Source organism: Pelodiscus sinensis, chromosome 25 (genome assembly GCF_052426305.1).
Source record: "Pelodiscus sinensis isolate ZL-2025 chromosome 25, ASM5242630v1, whole genome shotgun sequence".
Lineage (NCBI taxonomy): Eukaryota > Metazoa > Chordata > Testudines > Trionychidae > Pelodiscus > Pelodiscus sinensis.
Window position 1 is genome coordinate 14853648 of NC_143076.1, and position 23506 is coordinate 14877153.

The following is a 23506-nucleotide window of genomic DNA, read 5'->3' on the forward strand; positions in this document are numbered from 1 at the left end:
TTTTCTTTCAACCATCTGGGCCCCCCCCCCCCCCCACACACACACACACACACACACTCTCTCTCTCTCTCTCTCTCTCTCTCTCTCTTTCCGTGATACACCAATTTCATAACAACTCCACAGTGTCCTCCAGCACTCACACCCCGAACACGCCCCGTGGCCATTGAGGAACAGGGTTGGATGATGGTTTTGCGGGGCCCCGGGCAGCACAATTTCGTGGGGTCCCCCCCTTTGACACGGCACATGCACGGGGCCTCTGGAAGCACGGGGCCGGAGGCAGCCATCCTGCTCACCTTGCCGTATATCCGCCGCTGCTGGGGAACCCCAGGATAATGCCAGAAAGTTACTGAGCAGCAAACAGGAGGGTGGGGGTGACGTGTCTGCAGCCTGCCAGGATGGGGTGTTCTCACTAGGGATGTTAAATATCAGTTAATTGAATAGTCGAGTAACCTCATGAATTCTCCAAAGAACCCCCTGCCACTCCGTGCTGCTGTCTCTCTGTCAAAGGCGGCAGCGAGAGGGCCCATTTTAAAAACCAACTCCCCTTATGGACCAGCTGCTTGTCCAGGGGGGTCTGAGCTCTCTGACCCAACGCGAGCTGGAACTGAGCCGGGCTGCCTGCCCACCTGGTTCCTAATACATTTTAAATGCAGAGGCGCACCAGGGGTAGGTTCCAGACCTGGCGCAAGCCAGGACTGAGCCGCTCTGCTGGCCAGCCTGCTAAAAAACATACTGGCAAGGGGGAGGGGAGAAATGCGTGTAGTCTATAGCACTGGTGCACAAGCCGTGGGTCACGACTCCCTTGGGGGTTGCAGCTCTCCTCTGGATCTCCACCTTGATCCAGGCTGGCTGGTATTTTCTTTTTCCGGCTCGGTGCCCGTACACACAGCGGGGGTGGGGAGAGTGGCAGGAGTGGAGCGGCAATTAAAGGAGCCGCATTTTTTTTTTCACCAAAAATTTTTCCAGGCCCCTTTTCTTGGGTCCAGGGATTGCAAATGCAAAAAGGTTGTGCACCCCTGGTCTATAGCATTAACCTATAAACTTTTGTTTATCGGTTAATTGACTAGACTATTACATCCCTAGTTCTCACATGCCTGCAGAGCCGTTCAGGTCCTGGCGGCAGGGATGCATTGCAGCTGGGAGTCCGGCTTCCATTTGCATGGTGGCTCTGCAGCCCCTGGCGTGAAGAAGGGAGGGCTAAGAGCCCACAGACCTGGAGTGGAGCCCAGAACCCCTCCCCAAAGGAGTGGCAGCATTGGGCAGGGGCATCATGTGGGTGGGATTGCCCTTTGCTTCGTGGCTGGGTTCTGCCTCCCCAGCAGGACCGGGAGTGGGGGGTTGTTACAATCTACACCCTTTCCAGCTTGGGGAGCAGTCACTGCGGCTACGTCTACACTGGCCCCTTTTCCGGAAGGGGCATGTTAATTTCAGCTATCGTAGTAGGGAAATCCGCGGGGGATTTAAATATCCCCCGCAGCATTTAAATAAAAATGTCCGCCGCTTTTTTCCGGCTTTTAGAAAAGCCAGAAAAGAGCATCTACACTGTCCCTGATCCTCCGGAAAAAGCGCCCTTTTCCGGAGGCTCTTATTCCTACTTTGAAGGAAGGAATAAGAGACTCCGGAAAAGGGCGCTTTTTCCGGAGGATCAGGGCCAGTGTAGACGCTCTTTTCCGGCTTTTCTAAAAGCCGGAAAAAAGCGGCAGACATTTTTATTTAAATGCCGCGGGGGATATTTAAATCCCCCACGGATTTCCCTACTACGATAGCTGAAATTAACATGCCCCTTCCGGAAAAGGGGCCAGTGTAGACGAGCCCTGCCTGTGGCCATGTTCTCTTCCTGCACACCCTTGGCTCCATCCTCCTCCACTTTAGGATCACTTGCCTTCAGCGTGGATCCCACTGGAGCACTGAGTGACGCCTGGGCGGGAAAGAGAGATGTTAAGTAGCGATTAATAAACTGATCAAGCAGTCGATGGAATTTCCATCGACTACTAGATTAGCCGATAAGGGGGTTAGCTCCCAGAGGTGGCGCAAGACGGGACTGAGCAGATACAAAAGCAGCAAAGGGTGGGGGAAGCGAGCAGTTGAGTATTGACTTGACTAGTAGGGTACATCCCTAGCGGGGAAGGCTCCTGTCTGTTCCGTCAGTTCCTCCCATCCCAGTGTCTGTTGCAGCAGAAATCAGCTGGAAGGATTATGGCAAGGAGCCCAGGTACTGGCTGGTGGGTGGCTGCTGCCATCTCCTGGAATGGACCTGTCTGTCTCCTGTCGCCCGCCCCCAGTTCATTCCCTCTGCTCCCATGAAGCTCTTGCACCACCGGAATAATTGGTGTTGTGCAAAGGCGGGTGCTTGCCCAGTGCCCCTGGCTGTACGTGCTGGACTCTGCATGGTCACCCACAGGGGTATAAATAACAGGGTGTGCCCTGATGCACGGCTCCGGCAAGAACTGACAGAGCTGCGGCAAAAGCCAGCAGGGAGCTATTTAAAGAGCAAATAGACTTGCAGCACCTTAGAGACTCACGAAACATGTCGATGGTGTTGTGAGCTTTCGTGGGCACACTTCAGAACTCATGACTTTGAACCCATTGCAGCTGCTGGCCTTGGATGCCAGGCTGTGATGCCCAGCCCTGTGCAAATACAGTGACGCAGGCTCTCTCTGAGTCTAGGGTTGCGGTTGCAGCCCTGTATAAAAATGTGCCTTTAGGTAAAGGCTAATAAAGGGGAAATGCTGATTCACTTCTATAACAGGAGCGGCTGCAAAGTGCCCACTGCTCGCATGCAGATTGAGGAGATCTGGCTTGCTTCCCCTTCACTCTCAGGGCAGTGCCATGCCAACCCCCTTCCTGACAGGCAGTGAATTGCAGCGGAAGGCCATGCATTACCCAGACTAGCTCAGGTGGCCGAGAGTAGCATCTGCCTCACTGTGGGAGTGGCCGGCTGGGTGCTGCCATAGCAAAGAATGCAGATGAAATCTGTCTGCGCTGCTATTTCAGGGTATGTCTACACAGCAAAGTTATTTCAAAATAATTTTCTTAGTGTCTACACAAGCCAACTGCTATTTCGAAATTAATTCAAAATAGCGGAGGGCTTATTTCGAAATTGGTAAACCTCATTCCACGAGGAATAGCGCCAATTTTGAAATTGCTATTTTGAAATAAGTTCTGTGTAGACGCTTATTTCGAAAGAGGGGGCCTCCAGCCCTTCCCAGGATGCCCTGCTGGCTGCCCTGGCCACAAGGTAACTTCTGACCTGATGCCCTGCCGGAACCAGTTCCGGCTGGCCTTAAAGGCGATTCAGCGTCCAATCAGTGTGGACGGGCTATTTCGAAATAGCAAAAAGCTATTTTGAAATGCACTTTGTGTGTAGACGCGTGGTTGTGACTATTTTCTTCCATTATTTGATCTGAGGAAGTGGGTCTGGCCCACGAAAGCTCATCATCTAATAAACCATCTTGTTAGTCTTTAAAGTGCTACATAGTCCTGTATTTTATTTCGTAATTAGATATTTTGAAATAACGCTGTAGTGTAGACATACCCTCAGAGATTTCTTTTTTAAAAGATAAGAAGTGGGCTGTGCCCATGAAAGCTCATGATCCCGGCTACATGTTTTGATGCTACCCGACCATTTGTTGTTTTTTGAGTTTATCCTGTACAGACTAACTCGGCTACCCCCTGAAACTTTTGAACATCGCTCTCTGGTAGCCTGGCTCTCTCCGACTGGGAGCAAGCAATGCACATCGTGCAAGTCGTTAATATAGCTATTACTGTGGTACCCCGTTGTGCAGCGTGCTCCTGGCAGGGGGCACCAAGGGAGGAATTCGGCAAGGGGATGAGATGACCCTCCCGTGGCTTCCCTTTGGGAGGAGAGACTCCTTAGAACCCTCCCCCCCCCCACACACACACACAGATACTGCAGGAAGATGCCTTTCTAGTGCAGATGAGCAGTGAGGAATTTGCCCCTGGGTGTGCCTGTGTGACAAATAACAAAGCACCTTTATTGTGAAAACACAGGGAGGCCATGGCAGAAGCTGCAGCTGGCATTGTTGAAAAAGATTAACCCCAAATCCTCTCCCCTCAGTGCCGAGGAAATCCTAGCCCCCAGGCATGCATTGGCATGGGAAAGCAAGAGCAGGTGAGCAGGGCTTTTCCACCTCCAGGCACAAACAGGTGAGGGGGCCTTGCAACACCTCCCTTTTGCGAAAAGGGAGGAGGAATTGGGTTGAGAACTGGGATCGCTGGGTTGAATGAGACTCATGAGGCAAACTTCCCAGTATGTCCAGGTCCTGCCACTGTCCTGTCAGCCCTCCCGGCAACTCCCGCACTTCCTCTCCCCTTACCCTGGGGTGCTTACAAACCCCTCAGCTGCCCTGCCAGCATCCATGACACCATCACCCCTTCCCTGGCAGCAGGCCCTGAACAGGGACCTCTCATGTCACTGATGGCTAGACAGCCCCTGACCATGCTATGGGTCCATGCACCCTGGGCTTGGGGGTGGCACTTCTGCAAGCCAGGTGTCCACCATGCGTGTGGCAGGCCGTTGGGCGCAATGGCAAAACTGCCCCAGCGGGAGCATTCCCCTTGGGTGTAGCAGGCTTCTGTCAGCCTCTCTAGGCAACTGCTTTGCAAGCCTGACCAGCAGAAAAGTGGTTGCAGTTCCTGGAATGTCCAAGTTGTCATGACAGCAATAGAAATGCAGCCCTGTTAGTCTGGGGTAGCTGAAACAAAAGACAGGACTATGGAGCACTTTAAAGACTAACAAGATGGTGTATTAGGTGATGAGCTTTCGTGGGCCAGACCCACATCCTCAGATCAAATTGTGGAAGAAAATAGGCATGACCATATATACCAAAGGATATGGTCATGCCTATTTTCTTCCAGGCGCCCTTCCCCCGCATCAATCCCATCCCAAGCCTTGCTGCTATTTTTGTTTTTTGACCCCAGTCAGTTCCTTTTTTATTTTTTCTCTCAACAAGTTTTGCTGAGGCGTGAGGGTTTCTCGAAAATCAAAAAGGGGGCGTGATGCTGAAAAGTTCGGGAACCACTGCCCTAGAGACAGGACCGGACGGAGGCATGGGCGAGCCGGGCAGCTGCCTAAGACACCAAGTGATGGGGTTGCGCAGCGTCCCTTACAGCCGCCATCAGGCGCCATGCTCCCGGCTCCCGCAGCACCGCGGCGCCGGCCAGCAACGCCCTTCCCCCCATGGCCGTGGCACCCTACACGGCTCGGCACACACGCCAGCAGCAACAGCCGGGCCGGACTGGGCTGCGCTTGCACTGTGCGCCCTGGCGGCGGGCCCCAGGCTGTGCGCCAGCGGCCGTAGCCGGACCGCGCGTGCGCTGTGCGCCCCGGGGCTGGGCCTGCGCTCCCTAGGGGGGCGGGCCCATTCCCCACGGGCGAGCCCGCACATGCGCCGTGCGCCTGGAGGCGGTGCCGCACACCCGTGCCCGGGGTGCCAGAATGCCTCGGGCCAGCCCTGCCTAGAGAGACACGGAGGAGTGTGGTAATATCTTCTGTTGGCCCAAGTTTTGTTGGTAAGCTTCAGAGGGTTAGTTTTGTTCCTCTAGAACAGGAAAAACATAAACAATAAATAGACAAGTAGCACCTTAAAGACTAACAAAACATGTAGATGGTATCATGAGCTTTCATGGGCACAACCCAGTTCTTCCTGGGAGAGACAAAGGATTCAAGCTCCTACACAAAGTCTTCAGGTCTGAGAAAGGAATGCAGTGTCACTGGGTGGAATTGCAAGAGATTGTTTAGCAGATAGTTAGCACATATTCTAAGGATCCATTTAAGGTGAAGTGGCCCATTCACACCTCTGCAGGCCTAGGACAAAACCAGGGATTAGTGGGTTACAGATTGTAGTAAAATGAGCCATAAATCCAGGGTCTCTTTTGAGACCATGTTTGTTTATGTCTAATAAAATTATTATGAGTTTAAGCATCCTGGGGTCTCCTTTTGAAGATGTCGTTTAAGTTTCCATTGAGGACAGGGCCTGAGAGGTCAGCTATGGAGGGATGGTTCTGTGAGAAGTATTCACTCATGGGTGATAAGGTGGCTTTGTGGGGAGTGAGGGGTTTATCGTTTTTTCTGTATGAGTTCATTCAAGACCATAGTGATGGCTGGTTTCATCCATAGAGTTGTTACTGGGCCACTTAATGCACTGGGTGAGGTGCACCACATGTTGTGACAGGCATCTGTAGGAATCATGTATCTTGAAGTGTGCGTGGTGAGTGGTAGCTGCGGATCGGTAGCAGTGGAGATATGTCTGTGGCTTCTGCATCGGTTAGTCTGGCCACTTTGAGTTAGTCGAAGGTCCCGGCCTGTGGACAGTTACGATGATGAGCTTGGTGAGGTCAGAAGGCGGTTTGAAGTCCAGCAGAGGGGGTTCAGAAAAGTTTTCTTTCAGGACGGGCTGTAACTGTTTAATATGACTGCAACGGGTACCAGTGTGAGGAAGTAGGTGAGAACAAAAGCTATGCACTGAGAGGCAGGTTTATTTCTGTATGGAAGCAGTTCTCTGAGGGTTTGTGGGTGGCCTGTTCCGTGACATGATCTATTTCTCTGGTGGACTGTCCCAGCTTGGTGAAGGCAGTTTTAAGTGTGTGAAGGGGAAATTCCTCCTCGCAGCATATTCCGGGGCATCTGAGGGCCTGGCTGTAGAGAACAGATTTTTTTTATTGTTCTGGTGGTGACTGGATCTGTGGAAATCGGTGTGGTGATCATGAGTTGCTGGTAGACAGTTGCCCTCAGGTTTCCATTGCAGAAGCTGATCCTGGTGTCCAGGAAATTGAGGCCGGCATGGGAGGGTTCTGGAGAGAATCTGGTGGATGGGCAGTGGTTGCTGAAGTTGTGGGGGAATCTATGAGGGAACTGAGGTGCAGAGGATGAAGTTATCATAGTGTGCCCTTGGGATGTCGTGAGGGAATTGCTCACCAGCTCAGGCAGTGGCCGGAGGAGAAAAGGGATAGCTGGGCTGCTAAGAGATTGTGAGCTCTAATTAGGGTTGCCAGGTGTCCAGTATTCACCCGTACAGTCTGGTATTTTCACCTCCTGTCCGGTAAAAAAATTCAGAGAATATCGGACACCTGAGATGTCCAATATTTTCTGAATTTTACCCCAGCCAGGAGGCGAAAATACCGGGCACCTGGCAACCCTACAAACACTCAGAGCCCAGTCTCCCCGTCCCCCCGAACTGACCCCTGGCTCCCAACACCCCCAACCCCCTGACCCCAGCCCTCATGCTTACCTGGTTCCCCAAGGCTGCCGTCACAAAATGGCTGCCGGCCAAAAGACCTAGGGAAATCAATGCTTTTTTTTATTTATTTTGCTCAGCAACTTTGGTCTCCCTCCTTTTTTCTTTCCCCTTCAACAGAATGTTTTCCCGTTTTTTTTGGGGGGGGGGGAGTGTTCGGTATTTTTGTTACAACCATTTGGCAACCCTAGCTCTAGTAACACAGCTGCTATTGTGGCTACCTCATGTTGGCTTCAGACTGGTCCCCTCAGAGATGTTACCTGACACACCCCCACTCCAGGACGAGCTAGTTCAGGTGGGCATCGAGCTGGTGGGCAGTTCCATTGTGCATGCCCTGCATCACAGCCCCCAGGCCAGACACTGCCTGGACATGTCCTGCCCCCAGCCTAAACACAAGGGTGACACTTGCCAAATGTGCATGACGAAACCCAGAGATAAGACAGCCGAAGGAATTGCTGCAAAGACCCGAGCCTAACACAATGACTGGCCAGCAGAGGAGGAAGTAAGGCAGCTGTCCTTTAGGCAGAAGGAGCTGGCTGATAACACACACCCAGTCCCCCACGAGGAAACTTCCTGTAAGAAATCAGCTCTCGGAAAGCCCAAATACCTGCAGGATTAACCTGGGAAACCAAACTGGGCAAGGGCAGTTTGAGCCAACAGAGAAACAAAGAGGAGGCAATGAGGAAAAGGAGAAATAGTGAGGCTTACAGAGCCCGTGCCAGGTTCCTGGGGTGTGGCTGCTCCAAGGAAGGAGACCCAGCAGGGAACATGGTGGGCAAGGAGTACACGGGGGCCATGAGTGGCAGGAGATAGGCCCTGTGGGGGAAATGCACCCTTCGGCAGATGATCTGAGAGGTCAGGCAAGCATGGGTGGCCGGGCTTCGGTGTTCCGTACTGATCACTGTGAACTCCACCAGAAGCCCTCGGGTCAAGAGAAGCCCCATAAATAATCTCTGTTCAAGAGGCATATGACTGGCAGGATCGCAGCTCTAGGCACACAATGTTCTGGTGGGTAAATAGCAGCTAATGCAGTGCCCGGTGTTTAGCAAACACGACCCGGAGCCAGCAGTTACTTCCCTCCTAGCAAACAAAGCAAGGCCCTGGACCCCTCCTTCGGTGGAGGAGGAAGTCTGTCCCTTCCCCCCCCCCCCCCCACACACACATCTCTCATGCACAAGCAGAGCTGCAACTCCTCACACACCGGAGGCAAAGCAGTGAGCCCAGCCCCTGGGGAGCCTGCCATGGCGGGGACCGCCTGAGCCAGGCTGGAGGCCAAGTCCCTGCTCCAGTGGCAGCCGGTGCCAAGGCTGGGACAGGATCTCAGCCAACACATAGTTGCTGCCTATGTGAAACACCCTAAGGCCTGAGGGCATTTCATACCAAGACTGAAAGCCAGATTCCTCCCCACCATGGCTGAGAGCGGCGGGATCCAGGACCTTCTTTTGGCTAGAGATGGGACAGCATCCCTACGCCCACTGTCTGTCACCCCACCTCTCACCAAAACCTCTGCCCCTGTGCTGCTTAAGGCTGCGGTCTCTCTCCAGGAACCCCCTCCTTCCAGAATCCCCCACTTCTGGCCTTGCCCACAAGCGCGGACTGCTGACGCTCCTGATGGTGTTAAACAAAAACCCCAACAGGCAAAGGCCAAGAGCTGCTCTGTACAGTCTGCTCGGACCCCTTGTGGCACAAGGGGAGCACAGGGCAGGGGACGGAGTCCCACCTCTGTCCCAGCCTGTGCATGAGCTGATGTTACTAATCCATCTTTCTCAGTGGCATGTGTTAAGCACGACTCCTGCACTTTCAATTTTAATACGCTGGAGCTGTTCTTGTCCCTCATTTTCAGCGCCACGCAGAAGAGCTCCAAGAGTAACTGCACCTGCTCAGGATGGGGGGGAAACACAAGAACTGGTGGGAGAAGGGAAGGTCTGATCTGTGTAGCATCTAAAGAGGGCCCAGACATGGCACTGTCATGCCCAGATGTATGGTTGTGATATTTTAGCACCCACAAGGTTCTCCCTGTTTAAATCCAGACTGTATCTGTTGCAAATGGCTCTGGGTAGCCGGGAAAATCCAGAGGAGGAGATAACTCTGCAAGCAGTGAATTCGTGGGACAGTAGCTACTTGGGAGCAACTTACTCGCCCCACGGATGCTGCGCTTGTTTGGGGGAGGAGGCATGGGGCCATCCAGAGCAGTTCTGCATTCACACACCCACAGCCCAGTGGCAGGTGGGAACATGCTTCTGATCCTGGTTGCACCATTCAATCGCGGCTCCTCCCAGAGAAATGAGAAAAGGGACCAACCAGCCAGAACCGAGAGGGTGGAAACAGACGATGTGGGCAATATACAGGCAGGGTATCTTGAGAAATGCTGCCTTGGGTAGGGGGGCAGATCTTACTTGAGGAGGGCAGCTACCCAGAAAGTGCCAGACACTTTCCAGGGCTCCTACATTATAGCTGTATCCATCTGAGGGCTGACAGTAGCATTGCTAAGCTTTCTCATTGACCCTCCCTTTCTCTGTGCCTCCAGCAAACCCCATAGGGATTAGCCCGGCTCTCACGAGCACCCAATGGGAGCTGCGGCTGAAGAAACTTTCTTGTGTAACTCCCCTCATAGAAAAATTGCAGTGGCATCGGAGTCATCCAGGTTCACCCCTGCTTCCCCAGCAGTTTCTGCCTCTTCATAGGACGGCAGTTGCGGGATGCACACGTGTGTTTGAAAAGGGGCAACCTTTGGCGCTGTTCAACTGCTCCAAACGTTTTGCAAAAATGTAGCTCCAGCCTTTTGTTTTAGGAGGGGAAAGGCAGGAGAAACACAAAAAATATGTGTTTGAAAAGGGGAAACCTTTGCCGCTGTTCAAATGCTCCAAACGTTTTGCAAACATGTAGCTCCAGCCTTTTGTTTTAGGAGGGGAAGGGCAGGAGAAACCAAAAATTAAAGAGCGAGAGAGGGCCTGTAAGAGAGGAAAAAGAGTCTTTATCCAATATGGCTAAGGATGCTGCTGTAAACAGGCCTGCAGCCAAGTTGTAAAAGCTCCTGGAATGTGGCATAGTGTGCTGCAGTTCAGGGGGAAGCCAGGAAGGGGAGGGGGGAACCTCCCCAAATCCCTTCTTCAGTGATAAACTGCTGTTAAGTTTATTTTGAAAACACTTATGGGATGTGTGGGGCCAGGAGCCCTGGGGCTGTGGGACAGGGAGGCTGTTTGTGGTGGAGTTTGTAAGACTCACTCTCCTGCTGTCTGCCCTGGGGAAAGCTTCCATCCCAGAGCTGCCCTTTTCATTGAATTCCTGAAAAGTCCAGACCAGCCATTAGTATTCTCCAAAAACCTCCCCGTGGTGCAGAGGAGAGCACCAGCCTTGTGATCCCGCAAAGGAAGGGGAGCTGGTATTCTTTGGCTGATGGTGTTTGGAGGGACCGCTGCTGAGAGTTGCTGAAATTCACCGAGACCCCCTCCCTATGGTTTTGAGCCTGGTCCCGCCAGCAGCAACCTTTACTCCCCCTTAGCATTTGTGTCCCCGAATGTACATCCAATCCTGCTCTGAAAAGCCTCTTTTCAGGTGGCTCCATTAAATCTCCATTCAATTAGTTGGGATTGGTCCTGCCTCGGGCAGGGGGCTGGACTTGATGACCTTCTGAGGTCTCTTCCAGCTCGATGGTGCTATGATCTCAGGTCACTCCTAAGTCTTCACAGGATTCTCCGGTCCAGGCAATCGGTGCTCGCTCTGGAAACCACAGTGAAGGGGAGAGGCCTGGAAGTGCTAACACTAGTTCAGCAATTGACTTAGCCAGCTAGGTGAGAGTCCCGGAGTCATCCCAAGGGGAAAATGTAGCCTGGAGGAAATTGACCATCCCAGGGGAACAGGGTGGGAGGTATGGTCAGAGCATGAGATTGGGAGCCAGTCACCACCTGCATTCCTGTCCTGACCCTGGGCACATCACTTGATCTCTCTCCCTGCATTTCTTCCACCTCACCTAAGGAACTGTGGAAATTCCCCCCTCTCCTCCCTTACACAGCAAGTCACAGATTGCTACCAGTGCCCCAGAGAGCTGTGGACGTGGCAGAAGTTGGGAGCCCAGCTGCTGACTTTTCCTATATTTTTTTTCTGTGGGTGGTTGAGCCCCGAGGCACTCTGTGGTTGGGAGGATTGAGTGACTTACACTGACTCAGACCCCGAGATTGTTCCAAAGAGGTGGGGTGCCTCATTCAGATTCACCCACAGATTCGCTCTGGTTCACTTGCACAATCCGGCTGAATAATACTTTTGGGAAACTTGTATTACTTGCAGCACTCACGGACCGAAAAATCCACAGAGCCTGCCTGTGCTTGAGCAGTCCGCCAGCTCTGTGTGACACCCTTCTCTGAGAAACTCTGCCCACGCTTTTGAAGGTTGCCAGTGGCTCTCGTCTCTCATCCCTGTGTCCATCAGTGTAACCCTTCCGGACTGTCCCACTGAAGTTATTATTTTATATCCCAAGCTGTCCCAAGACAGTGGTCCTGTCTTGCAAGGTGCTTCACATACAGGCAGTATGGCAGCATAGAGTCTAAAAAACAGACAAGGGAGACAAAAGAAGGATTCTGTGGCACCTTAAAGGTTAACAGATCTATCGTGGTGTGAGCTTTCGTGGGCAAAACAGATATTTCATCTGACAAAGGGGGGGGGGTGCCCACGAAAGCTCACACCACGATAGATCTGCTAACCTTTAAGGTGCCACAGAATCCTTCTTTTGTCTCCCTTGTCAGTTTTTAGACTTTATGCTGCCATACTGCCTGTATGTGAAGCACCTTGCAAGACAGGTTTTTGCCCACGAAAGCTTACACCACGAAAGCTTACACCACGAAAGCTTATGCTCCGAGAAATCTGTAGCTGCAAAAACAAGGAGTCCTGTGGCACTTTAAAGATGAACAGACTAACATGGCTACCCCTTTGATAAAATAAGGAATATAAGAACATAAGACAAGGATAGCGATTTTTGTTGGGTAGAAGGGAAGAGGGAGAGTATGTGTAAGTGACATGTCCAAGGTTGCACAGGGTGTTTGTGGCAGAGATGAGAACTGGTCACAAGAACATCCCTCTGCTGAGGAAAAAGGGTGACTTATTGCAACACGCTTCCCAAAATACCAGGTTCTGCCAGGAACTCACCAGGTAGAGGAGGTAGGATCAGGGGGTCTTATTTCATTTCCCATCGTTGCTCTTCATTAAGTAGCAGCCCAGGTAATCAACCCATGAGGTCCCTTTTGGACGGCATCAGATGTGCAACTGCCAGCTGGTTGTCGCGAGAATCACAGGTCCGATGATAAATACCCAAGGGGGGAAGGACAGAACCAGGTGGACAGTTTTATCAAATAAAAATTATTTATTTATGACAGTGGTGAATTTATAGTATTTATTCTAAGATTTTTAATAGACCGTGTTAATAATGAATTTACAGTATTTATTATATTTATTCTATGGCTTCTAGTAAAACGTGTCAGAGATACAAGGATGGGAATGGCAAGGGGAATAGTCTCTAATCTTAAACTATCCAGCTACAGTAATTAAATAACAGTGATAACTACAAACTCTTATGTACTACCCAAAAACAACTACAACACTAAGCTTATACAACAGGAAAAAAATCAAATCCTACATACCAACTTACACAGCACACGGAACATTTCACAAATATTGGTTCGGTTGCGAAGGCCTTGGTTACGCCCGAGAGTTGGGGGAGGTGGCTGGTCGGTTGATCAGGCCGGCAGCGCTTTGAAGTATACGAGAAGGCACATGCACGGTGGTACGTGTGTTGCGAAGACCTCCTACAGCAGGCATGTCCAAAGTCCGGCCCGTGGGCCAATTGCGGCCCGTGTTCCGGTTTAATATGGCCTCCGCTTCCTCCCCCTCTCCTGGCTCCCCGGCGCTCTTTTGAACTGGCGCGCCCAGCGCGCCGCTTCCGGCCGTGCTGCCGCCGCCACCGCCCATGGCCTCCGCGGTCCTAGAGCCTGCCCTGTAGGGCACGTCCGCAGCCCCGCTCCCCCGCTCGGCTGCGGGTTCGCCCTGCCCCCGGGCCGCCGTGAGGCCGGCGTGCCCTGCGCTCTCCGCCCGCCTCTGACCCCGCGGGCCCTCCGCCTTGGGGCTGAGAGTGCAGGGACGGCCCTCACGCATGTTCACTTCTTCAAATCTGGCCCTCTTTGAAAAAAGTTTGGACACCCCTGTCCTAAAGCGAACTGTGCCATGGGTATTTATCCCCAAATCCGCACATTGCTTTCCCGCGCTTGCATATTACCATATATGGCCCAATGGTCACCAAGTGGGGGGGTCTGTGTCCCAGGGGTAGGGCCGAAACTGTGCAGGTTTCATGCAACCAAGTAAGCCCCGCAGTTCTCACGCCAAGGTGAGGGGTGGGAGAGTCTGAGGCTATTTTCCCCTTTTCACACCTTTCCTTTTTTCTAAAGGCAATGGTATGCAGGAAGGGTGCGGCCGGTTTCTCTCAAGGAGTACTGCAGCCCATATAACAAGAGCAGCCTAGCCAAACTTTTTTACTGGGGGGGGGCAGTTTCTTTTCTCTAACACTGGTCTGTGGAAATAGCTGGGGACTAATCAAAGACCCATCCTCAGCAGTGCTACCCACCCCAAGTGCACAAAGAGCATGAGGCGAGCCCCCCCAAAATCAAGAGATTTTAAAAGTAAATGAATCGTGGGTGGCTTTTATTGGCCTTTGGAACCTGTAGGGTTCCGGGTTTTCAGGCTTTTCTCTTCCCAAAAAGAAGGGCTAGAAACTTATTTTTGAAAAAGTCAAAGCGGAGTGTCTCCTGTAATCCCATGACTGCAGGTGCTGCGGCTTTAAGAAAACCCCAGCTGTCTGGAAACTTGAGATACAAGCATGGGAGCTGGCAGCCCAGCATTAGTCAAAAGGATCCCTCCAGTCCCCTCCGGATTAAACTGAGACCCAAAGAGAGGCCATTAGCCTGATGTAGACACAACAGAGCAAATTGAAAGGGAGGAAAAAACGCTTGCTGCCTCTATTCTTCATGTGCTCCCCAGACAGCCTCCCAGGAGCTGTGTTCTGTAATATGACCTCTCTCAAAGAATCTGGCAACTCCAGCCTTTTACCCTGGTGCTTCTGGTCTAAAGTCCTGCCTTTCGTGACAGATTTCTCTTAGCAGCAACCACCTAAGTCCCAATACTCCACTACTATCCAACCTGATCCTCTTCCGCCTCAGCTCTACTTCATGGCCGTTAGTTTTGCTTTAGGTGAACAAGTTTATTCCCCGATGCTGGTACGGCCCTTCCCCAAGTCACCCTGGATGGATTTATTACTGTTCAGCCACATCCCGAGTGCATCTCTCCAGGCTAAACACCCTCCGCACCTTCTCCTTGCAGGATTTCCAGCTAAGTCCTAGAGAAACACCCTTGTATGTCAGCAGTGCTGTGGGTCTCTTGGAAAAGACGCCTGGCATCTTCTCACTCTGCCCTGCCAAACTCCAGGCTTTCAGAGTTCGGGGGAAACCAAGTGTAAATTCACAGGGACTATATACCAAAACCAAGGAGACTCCAGCTACTTTCATTCCACGCATGTGCTCGTCACTGAGGTTTCTGATGTCAGCCAAAGGGGTATCTCCCTTTTAGGAACTAATCTCCTACCCTGGGGCAGGGGACTCACGTTTGGTTTCTATTTCCCACTCCACCTGCTCCTCCAAACTCGTATTTTAGTCACCGCAAGTGATCAGAGGACAGGGCGGGGCTCTGACGCAGCCGTATCAGACGAAACCAACCTGGGGGAACCAGGTCCGTGGTGGAGTGGCTCTTGCAAAATCCGGACAAGCACCTTGGCACAGCTGTTCTTTTCCATTCTGTTCTGTTGCCAAGGCATTTGCGTTTATTGTTGTTTCCTATTCACCTCAAACTGTGTCCTTGTTGGGACTCGCACCCGCTCTTGTGCCTCAAGGTACTGGGAAAGGAAGGGACCTCAGAGAGGATAAGCCCACAATTTACACAGCCTGGTCTGCAAGGAGACCACTGCCGTGTTGGTATTTCCAAGTAGATTTTCCAAGCCCAGAGACCCCTTCATGCCCATCTTCTTCATGCCAATCACATCTGAAGAAGTGGGCTGTGCCCACGAAAGCGCATGATCCCATCTACATGTTTTGATGGTCTATAAAGTGCTACCAGACTATTTCTTGCTTTTTAAGTGTAACCGTAACTATTGTTGGTATTACGCTAGCACCTAAATGCCAGCACTGAGATGGCAGCCTCATTGTATTGGGCATGGTATGTAGACCCGGAAAGGATACGTCTACACTGCGCCGCTATTTCAGGATACTTCCGGTATCCCGAAAGAGCCAGTCCGCGTCTTGACAACACACCCGGTATTTTGAAATATCTTTCGAAATAACGGGTGTGCTATTCTGACGTCCCAGTGAACCTCGTTCCATGAGGATTAAGGGACATTTCGGAATAGTGGTTTATTTAGAAAATTACGAAATAAGCTATTTCGAAATACACTCGAAATAAGCTACGTGATTTGCATAGCTCAAATTGCTAAGCTTATTTCGAGCGAAGGGTGCTGTGTAGACGCAGCCAAAGAGACCCACGTGGCCCTGCAGACTACAGCTAGTTAAGTCTACACTTGCAATTGAACGGCAACACTTTAGTTGTTCACGGGTACTTAGAACAACCCGAACGGACAAAAGTTTAGCCACAGCAAGTGCCAGTGTAAAGGGCACTCTGTCAGCAGCAAGCAAGGTGCTTTGTCCTGCCGACAATGCAAACACCACTCGTGAGAAGAATTCTGTCTGCAAAAGTGCTATCAAGTAGCATTTACACAACCTGCAAGCGAGAGGGCTGTGTCGACTCAGCCTTGTCGCTAACAGCTGCATAGCATAAACGAAGCCTTAGTAGCAGAGATAGGAGAATAGGTTGGGGAACCCATATCCAAAGAGGCTAAGTGACTTGCCCTGGGGTCACTCGGGGAGGCTGTGGCAGAGCTGGGGTTTTAACCCCGATCTCTTGCTCTCAGTCTGGTCCCTAGCAGCTGCCTCACTCCATTTCAAATACTTTAAAAAGCTGCCAACGTCCTTTTCAGTGTCAGCCCTGGAACTGTAGGTATGATGAGTAAGAATCCTTTTGGCTGCTCAGTCCCCCTCTGCTTCCAGCAAGAAATTAGTGACTGTTCCAAGCTGGGATGGGTCAGCAGTGTTCACTACTCAAAACTCCCCACCCTCTCATTCTTTCACAAGGACTTCCTTATCCCCTTTCTGTTCTCTTAATCAGGTTGCGTTTTGCTTGCAGCTTTGCCTGCGCATTGTCCTTGGCATTTGTCCTTTTGTGTGTGTGTGTGTAAGGGGGGATGTTCCACCTTCTTTTCTCTGAATCATTTACTTGTTTTGCAAACAAGCTGCTGTATAATTCAGCTGGCTGGGGCAGGCTGTGGAGCTATAATCGCACTGTCTGGCCTGGGAAGGCTTATGCCAAATCACGTGCATTGCCCTGATTATACGCCAGCTGGGCATTAAGATAATGGTTGATAATCAAGCCACGCTTCAGGGCTCTGGCTGGGTGTAGTAGGGACTGCCCCCATTTGCCTGCCTGAAACATCAGGGGATGACCCAGAGAATATTGTCTCTAGCTGTCCGGTTGGTGGATTTTGCTCAAGTGCTCAGAGTCACACCCGTTATGAGACGTGGGGTCAGGAAGGGATTTTCCCCGGTAGGGTTGCCAGAAATCGAGTTTTCAACACTAGGAACATAAGAACGGTCAGACGGGGTCAGACCAAAGGTCCATCTAGCTCAGTAACCTGTCTGCCCACACTGGCCAGAGCCAGGTGCCCCAGGGGAAATGAATCTGCAAGTGACCCCTCCCGTCACCTCATCGAAAAGCGAGGGTTTTTTTCCAACACAGCCTGGTGAAAATGAGCCAGTGAGGGAGGGTGGGGAAGAGCAAGCCGCAGAGGGAGGGGGGATGGAGTGAGGGGCGGGGCCTCAGAAAAGAGGCGGGGCACGGGTGTTCCATTTTTGTTCTGTCGGAAAGTTGGCAAACCAGACTCTCCAGAGTATAGAGGCTGGGACCTGATGGGGGGGAGGCTTCAGCTTCCCTGAGGCAGGGGGGTGAGGCATGCATGACTGAGCTTGCTCTGACTATCTGGTTATGTCTCACCTAATCAGTTCCCTGCAGGGCCTGAGGCTCTCCCATTCTCGCAGTGTGGCATGCAGGTTAGTCCCTGTGGGGCTGAAATGCTTATGTCAAAAGTCTTTCTGTTTACTATAAGTGGACCTGGATGAGAAACAGCAGCCTGTGCCGCATGGGAGGCCTGTCAGACTAAGGCAACTCATGGACCCTTTGGGCCCGAAACTGTGAAATCGGGAGTTTGAACTTCCTCCTAGGTCCCCACTGTGGCTTTGCTGAACTGCGCCCAGAGTCTGTGCATCTGCCATTCAGTCACCTTCCCTGTGCCCCAGTTAATCAGCCCAATCGTTTGGAAAGTCACTAAGTAAATAAATAGAAATGACAAAGTTAATGATTGTTAGAGCCCAGATAGCAGAGGATGTCAGGAGTAACAAGGCCCCAATGAGGTCATGGAAAAATGCCTATTTCTTTTGGGAGGCACTAAGGGATATCCCCGGGGGAGAAGAAGGGAAGAAACCTTCCAATGTCCCTTCTGTTTTGAGTGTAGTCCTTGTGTCTTGAACAGGGTTGCTTTCATGGCTGAGAATTATTTCTATTGGGGCTTGTCTTCACTATGTGGAAGATCCATGAGGCCGCAGTTGATCTTCCAGAGTTCAATTTAGTGGGTCTAGTTAAGACCCGCTAAATCAAACTCAGAGGGCAGGGCACCGGTATTCCTGCTCCTCATAAGTGTTTGCTCCCATCAGCCTCCCACTGTGGAGAGGGTGCAGAAACTCGAATTAAGGTACGTCGACTCCAGCTACGTAATGAATGTAGCTGGAGTTGCCTATCTTAATTCAACCTTCCTGTGGAGTGTAGACTTGGTGTCAGAAAAGTAGGCTGATCAGATAGGTTTCAAAAATGTCTTTGATGCTAAAGCAGGGGTGGGCAATAAGTGGGTCAGGTGTGGTTCACTGGAGTTAACCCTGGCAGGCCGCAGAACACTTTATTTACCTGCACATCCACAGGTACGGTCCACACAGCTCTCATTGGGAAATAAGAACAGCCCAGGGAACGACAGACAAGTTAGTTTAACTTCTGCGCCAGGAAAGATAATGGAGCAAATAATTAAGGAATTCATCTGCAAACACGCGGAAGATAATAAGATGATAGGTAACAGTCAGCCTGGATTTGTAAAGAGTAAATCATGTCAAACCAATCTGATAGCTTTTTTTGATAGGGTAACAAGTCTTGTGGATAAGGGAGAAGCAGTGAACATGGTAGGCCTAGACTTTAGTAAGGCATTTGATACAGTCTCACATGATATTCTTATCAATAAGCTAGGCAAATACAAGGTGGGTGCATAACTGGCTGGATACCTGTACTCAGAGAGTAGCTATTAATGGTTCACAATCCTGCCAGAAAGGCATAACAGGGGTCTGTTTTGGGACCGGCTCTGTTCCATATCTTTATCAACGACTTAGATATTGGCATAAAGAGTACACTTATTAAGTTTGCAAATGATACAAAGCTGGGAGGGGTTGCAACTGCTTTGGAGGATAGGATCATAATTCAAAATGATCTGGACAAACTGGCGAAATGGTCTGAGGTAAATAGGATGAAGTTTAATAAGGACAACTGCAAAGTACTCCACTTAGGAGGAAACAATCAGTCTCACCCAGAATGGGAAGCGACTATCTAGGGAGGAGTACTGCAGAAAGGGATCTAGGGGTTATAGTGGACCACAAGCTGAATATGAGTCAGCAGTATGATGCTGTTGCAAAAAAAGCAAACATGATTCTGGGAAGCATTAACAGGTGTGTTGTGAGCAAGACACAAGAAGTCATTCTTCTGCTCTACTCTGTGCTGAATAGGCCTCAGTTGGAGTATCGTGTCCAGTTCTGGGCACCGCATTTCAAGAAAGATGTGGAGAAATGGTAGAAGGTCCACAGAAGAGCAACAAGAGTGATTAAAGGTCTACAGAACATGAGCTATAAGGGAAGACTGAAAGACTTGGTCTTGTTTAATTTGGAAAGGAGAAGACTGAGAGGGGACATGATAACAGTTCTCAGGAATTTAAAAAGGTGTCACAAGGAGGAGGGAGAAAAATTGTTCTCCATGGCCTCTGAGGATAGGACAAAAGCAATGGGCTTAAACTGCAACAAGGGAGATTTAGGCTGGACATTGGGAAAAACTTCCTAACTGTCAAGGTGGTGAAACACTGGAATAGGTTGCCTAGGGAGGTTGTGGAATCTCCATCTCTGGAAATATTTAAGAGCAGGTTAGATAGATGTCTATCAGGGATGATCTAAACAGTACTGGGTCCTGCCGTGAGGGCAGGGGACTGGACTCGATGACCTCTCGAGGTCCCTTCCAGGTCTAGTGTTCTATGATTCTATTGGTTGTGGATCACCATTCATAGCCAATGGGAGCCACAGGAAGCAGTGTCCTGGTCTGTGCCGCTTTCTGCAGGTCCCACTGGTTGAAAACGGCAATCCGCAGCCAATGGGAGCTACAAGCAGCTGATAAATAAAGCGGGGGATAACCCAGGCAAACCACATCCAACTTTTTGCCCACTCCCGTGCTAACAGAACCAATTCCACAACATTTGATGATTTCCTGCGAGAATAATTTGTGTCCCCTTCTCCGTTGTGGGGTTTTTTTTTTGTGGGGTTTATGACAGAAATCACGTCCAAGTAGAACACTTTCCTGTTACCCTGTCCCTTCATGACAAGCGGCGCAAACCTCCGTTCCCTCCCAACCGGAGTCCATGAAAGGGCAGCACTGACCTACAAGCAAGCACCTGTGTAGCTGGAATATTGAGCTCATGCCCAGGTCTCTGGAATCCATGATTTCACAGCTGGCTTTGAAGCCAGGGACTGTGGCAAACAAAGTAGGTCCCCAAAGTCAAACTGGACAGCCTCAGGTTAGATACCAAATTTTATAATTAGGCACTGAAATCAAAATTGCCTGAGTCCATTATGCTGGAACATGGGTATTTAATTGTAGGCCACTAAATTCTGAAAAAAGAAATGTTAGTCTCCAAAAGAATCATCCCCCTCCCCCCCCAAAAAAAACCCTGTAAAACTTATAGTAATATCGGCAAACCAACTCTTGACACATTTAGGTTATTCCTCAAACTCTTTTGAGAATAGCTGATAGGAGTGTATCAAATGCTAGGCTGCATGTGAGCTTCCATCTCTACCTAAGACTGATTACACCATTAATCTAGTCATCTGAAGAAGTGGGCTGTGCCCACGAAAGCTCATGATACCATCTTCATGTTTTGTTAGTCTTTAAAGTGCTACCTGTCTATTTACACCATTCATGTAAATTATAGGATTAATACACAATACCACCTTGTTCTCCATGTCTGGATTAGCTATATGGCATCATCAAGGCCCCATAAGAAACAGCTCTTGCATGACATTTGTAGGGTTGCCAAGTGTCCGGTTTTGAACTGGACAGTCCAGTATTTGAGCTTTCTTTCTGGGAAACAAATTGAGAAAATACTGGACATATAAATGGTTTGATCGTTATCATGAGTATCAGTACGTAGTTGCGTAGTGCCTGGATGGAAGACACGCTCACGCTCCATGTCTACCAGCCAGGCAGTACGCAACTATGCTGTAGAGAGGAGGGGGGCGGGGGCGGGGCGGGATGGACTCCCCAGGGCTGGACTTGCCCATGCGCCCCGCCAAGACCATGCATGGAATGGGCAGCACCCCGTGATCTGCATGTGCCCGGGCCAGCCCTGTTCCCTGGCAGATGGTTTCTCCCCCTTCAGCTCCCATCCCAGCCAGCCACGTTCCCTGACAGTCAGTTTCCCCCCAGCCAGCCCGGCTCCCCCCAACCCCCTCCCAGCCAACCCTGCTTTCCACCAGCCAGTTCATCCCATTCCCGCCCCCAATCTCCCCCAGCCAGCCACGCTCCCCCGACTCCCTCCCAGCCAGCCCCACTCCCCTCCCAGCCATTTTACCTCCCCTCCCACTTCCCCGATGTGAGATCAAGTGTGTCCGGTATTTTTACATCTGGTAACCCTAGACATCTGGCATACAAATATTCTATAATTATTCTCTGTAGAGTCCCAGACCTCTGGTCTGAATCAGGATCCTTTTTCAGGAGACACACAGGAGGCGCAGGGGAAGTCTTGAGAAATGGAGGTTTCAGGGTATCTAGCAAATGAGTCACAGATGATAGGTGCAGTGTAAAGAGAAGCAGAATAGCATAGTTCCTTGCTGAGAGAGAGAGAGACTCATTTAAAAATGCAGCTTGCCATGTTACCAATCAACTAACCCAGGAAAGCAGTTACTGAAGCAGATACCACAAGCTATCTGCAAGATCAAAGAAAGAAGACTTCTCTATTTTGTCTCTGGCCACAACTGCCACCCATTAGCCAACTCTTGTGTACTTGAAGTAGTTCCCACCCCACATGCTGCAACACAGGCTAGGGAGACATGAAAAAATCCCCACTGTGTACAGAAACACTTCTTCAGATGGCTGTCGAAGAATGTTCTCAACCAGGTCTGTAAATCCCTAGTCTGCTCCTTCCCTCCACCAGTCACAGACAGCAAAGCAAAGAAAATAACCTTTACCAAACTTTCCTTTAAAGGAAATAAAATTGCCACCAGAATGAGCCAGGTGTTTGCACTGATATCAGGGCTTATAGGTTGATTGAACCACTTGATAGAACTGAATAGGTCATTGTATTGCCCCTATAGAGTTCTAGGCAGCAGGTAATGTCAAAAGAACAACTGGAATCTAAGAACAAATCTAGACTCCTGTATTCAGTTGTATGGACCCAGACTCTGCAGCTGAGCTATGTTGATTTCCACCAGCTGAGAATCTTTCTCCTTAGGCTTTTAGAGCAATTCTCCTAGAGCCTTCCTGACTTTCTGGTGGCTCTCCTCCCACTTGGTTTCATCCTTATTTCGAGAGCACTTTACGACAGGATCCCTCAGCAGAAGGGCGCAGTATGGAAAAGCAGGAGGCCTCCACATTGCTCTTAGCACTGCTGCGGGACTGAGATCTGATGGGTGCATGTGATCCCCACCCTCCTACACACACAGGCTATGTCTACATTAGCAAGATGTTGCGCAAATGCTTTTAACGCAAGAGTTTTTGCGTTAAAGTATTTGCGCAAGAGAGTGTCTACACTGGCACGTGCTTTTGCGCAAAAGCATCCATGCCAGTGTAGACGCTCTCTTGCGCAAGAAAGCTCTGATGGCCATTTTAGCCATCAGGCTTTCTTGCGCAAGAAATTCATGTTGCCCGTCTACACTGGCCTCTTGCGCAAGAACATTTGCGCAAGAGGGCTTATTCCTGAGCGGGAGCATCATAGTTCTTGCGCGAGAAGCCCTGATTTCATACATTAGAACGTCAGTGTTCTTGTGCAAAAATTTCCCGCCAGTGTAGACAGGCAGACAAAATCATGCCAATGTAGACACAGCCACAGTCTCCTCAAACTGCTCCCAAGAGGGGCCCAGTGAGGGAACACCCTTCATTCCCTCATACCCCAAATAGAGTTGGTTATTGTATTAGCCCATATCTCCGCTCTGGGAAGGACTATCCATCCCCATGATGAGCTGAAGGCCTTGTCGGCCTGGACACCCAGTCATATGTCTGTTCCATGCCATGCCCTCCCTCAGTCTGGCCCTTCTGCTGCTGGTGGGAGGAAGCATCAACACCACACAACACTCAGCTGTGGGAAGGGCTGGTTTAAAGGGATTTGAAGTAGCAGGGGAGACTAGCCCTTCAAGCCCACAGATGCTTCAGTGAAATGTAAAAGGCTCAGGGCTCCAGAAACTTGGGTGCGGTCTACACTAAAGCGCAGCCTTCAGGCAGCAGTGTGATCAAGGCAAGAGTGCTAAGAAGACAGCTCCCCCACGGGTGCAGACAAACAAGGACCCGAGGAGCCCTAGGAGCCCGTTTACACTGGCACTTTGCTGTGCTGTAACTCACTGGCGTGGAAGGGGAAATGGAGGGAGTTTCACATCCTTGAGCGAGAAAGTTACAACGCAATAACTCAGCAGTGTAGACAAGCCCTCAGCAGGGAGAAGGTTGTAAACTGCAGCTATGTGACCCAGCACCTCCCATTCAGGGTGAATAAGCTGGAGGAGAGCGAGGGCAAATTTGCATCTGCCTCATCAAGGAGGGAGTATAAATAGCCT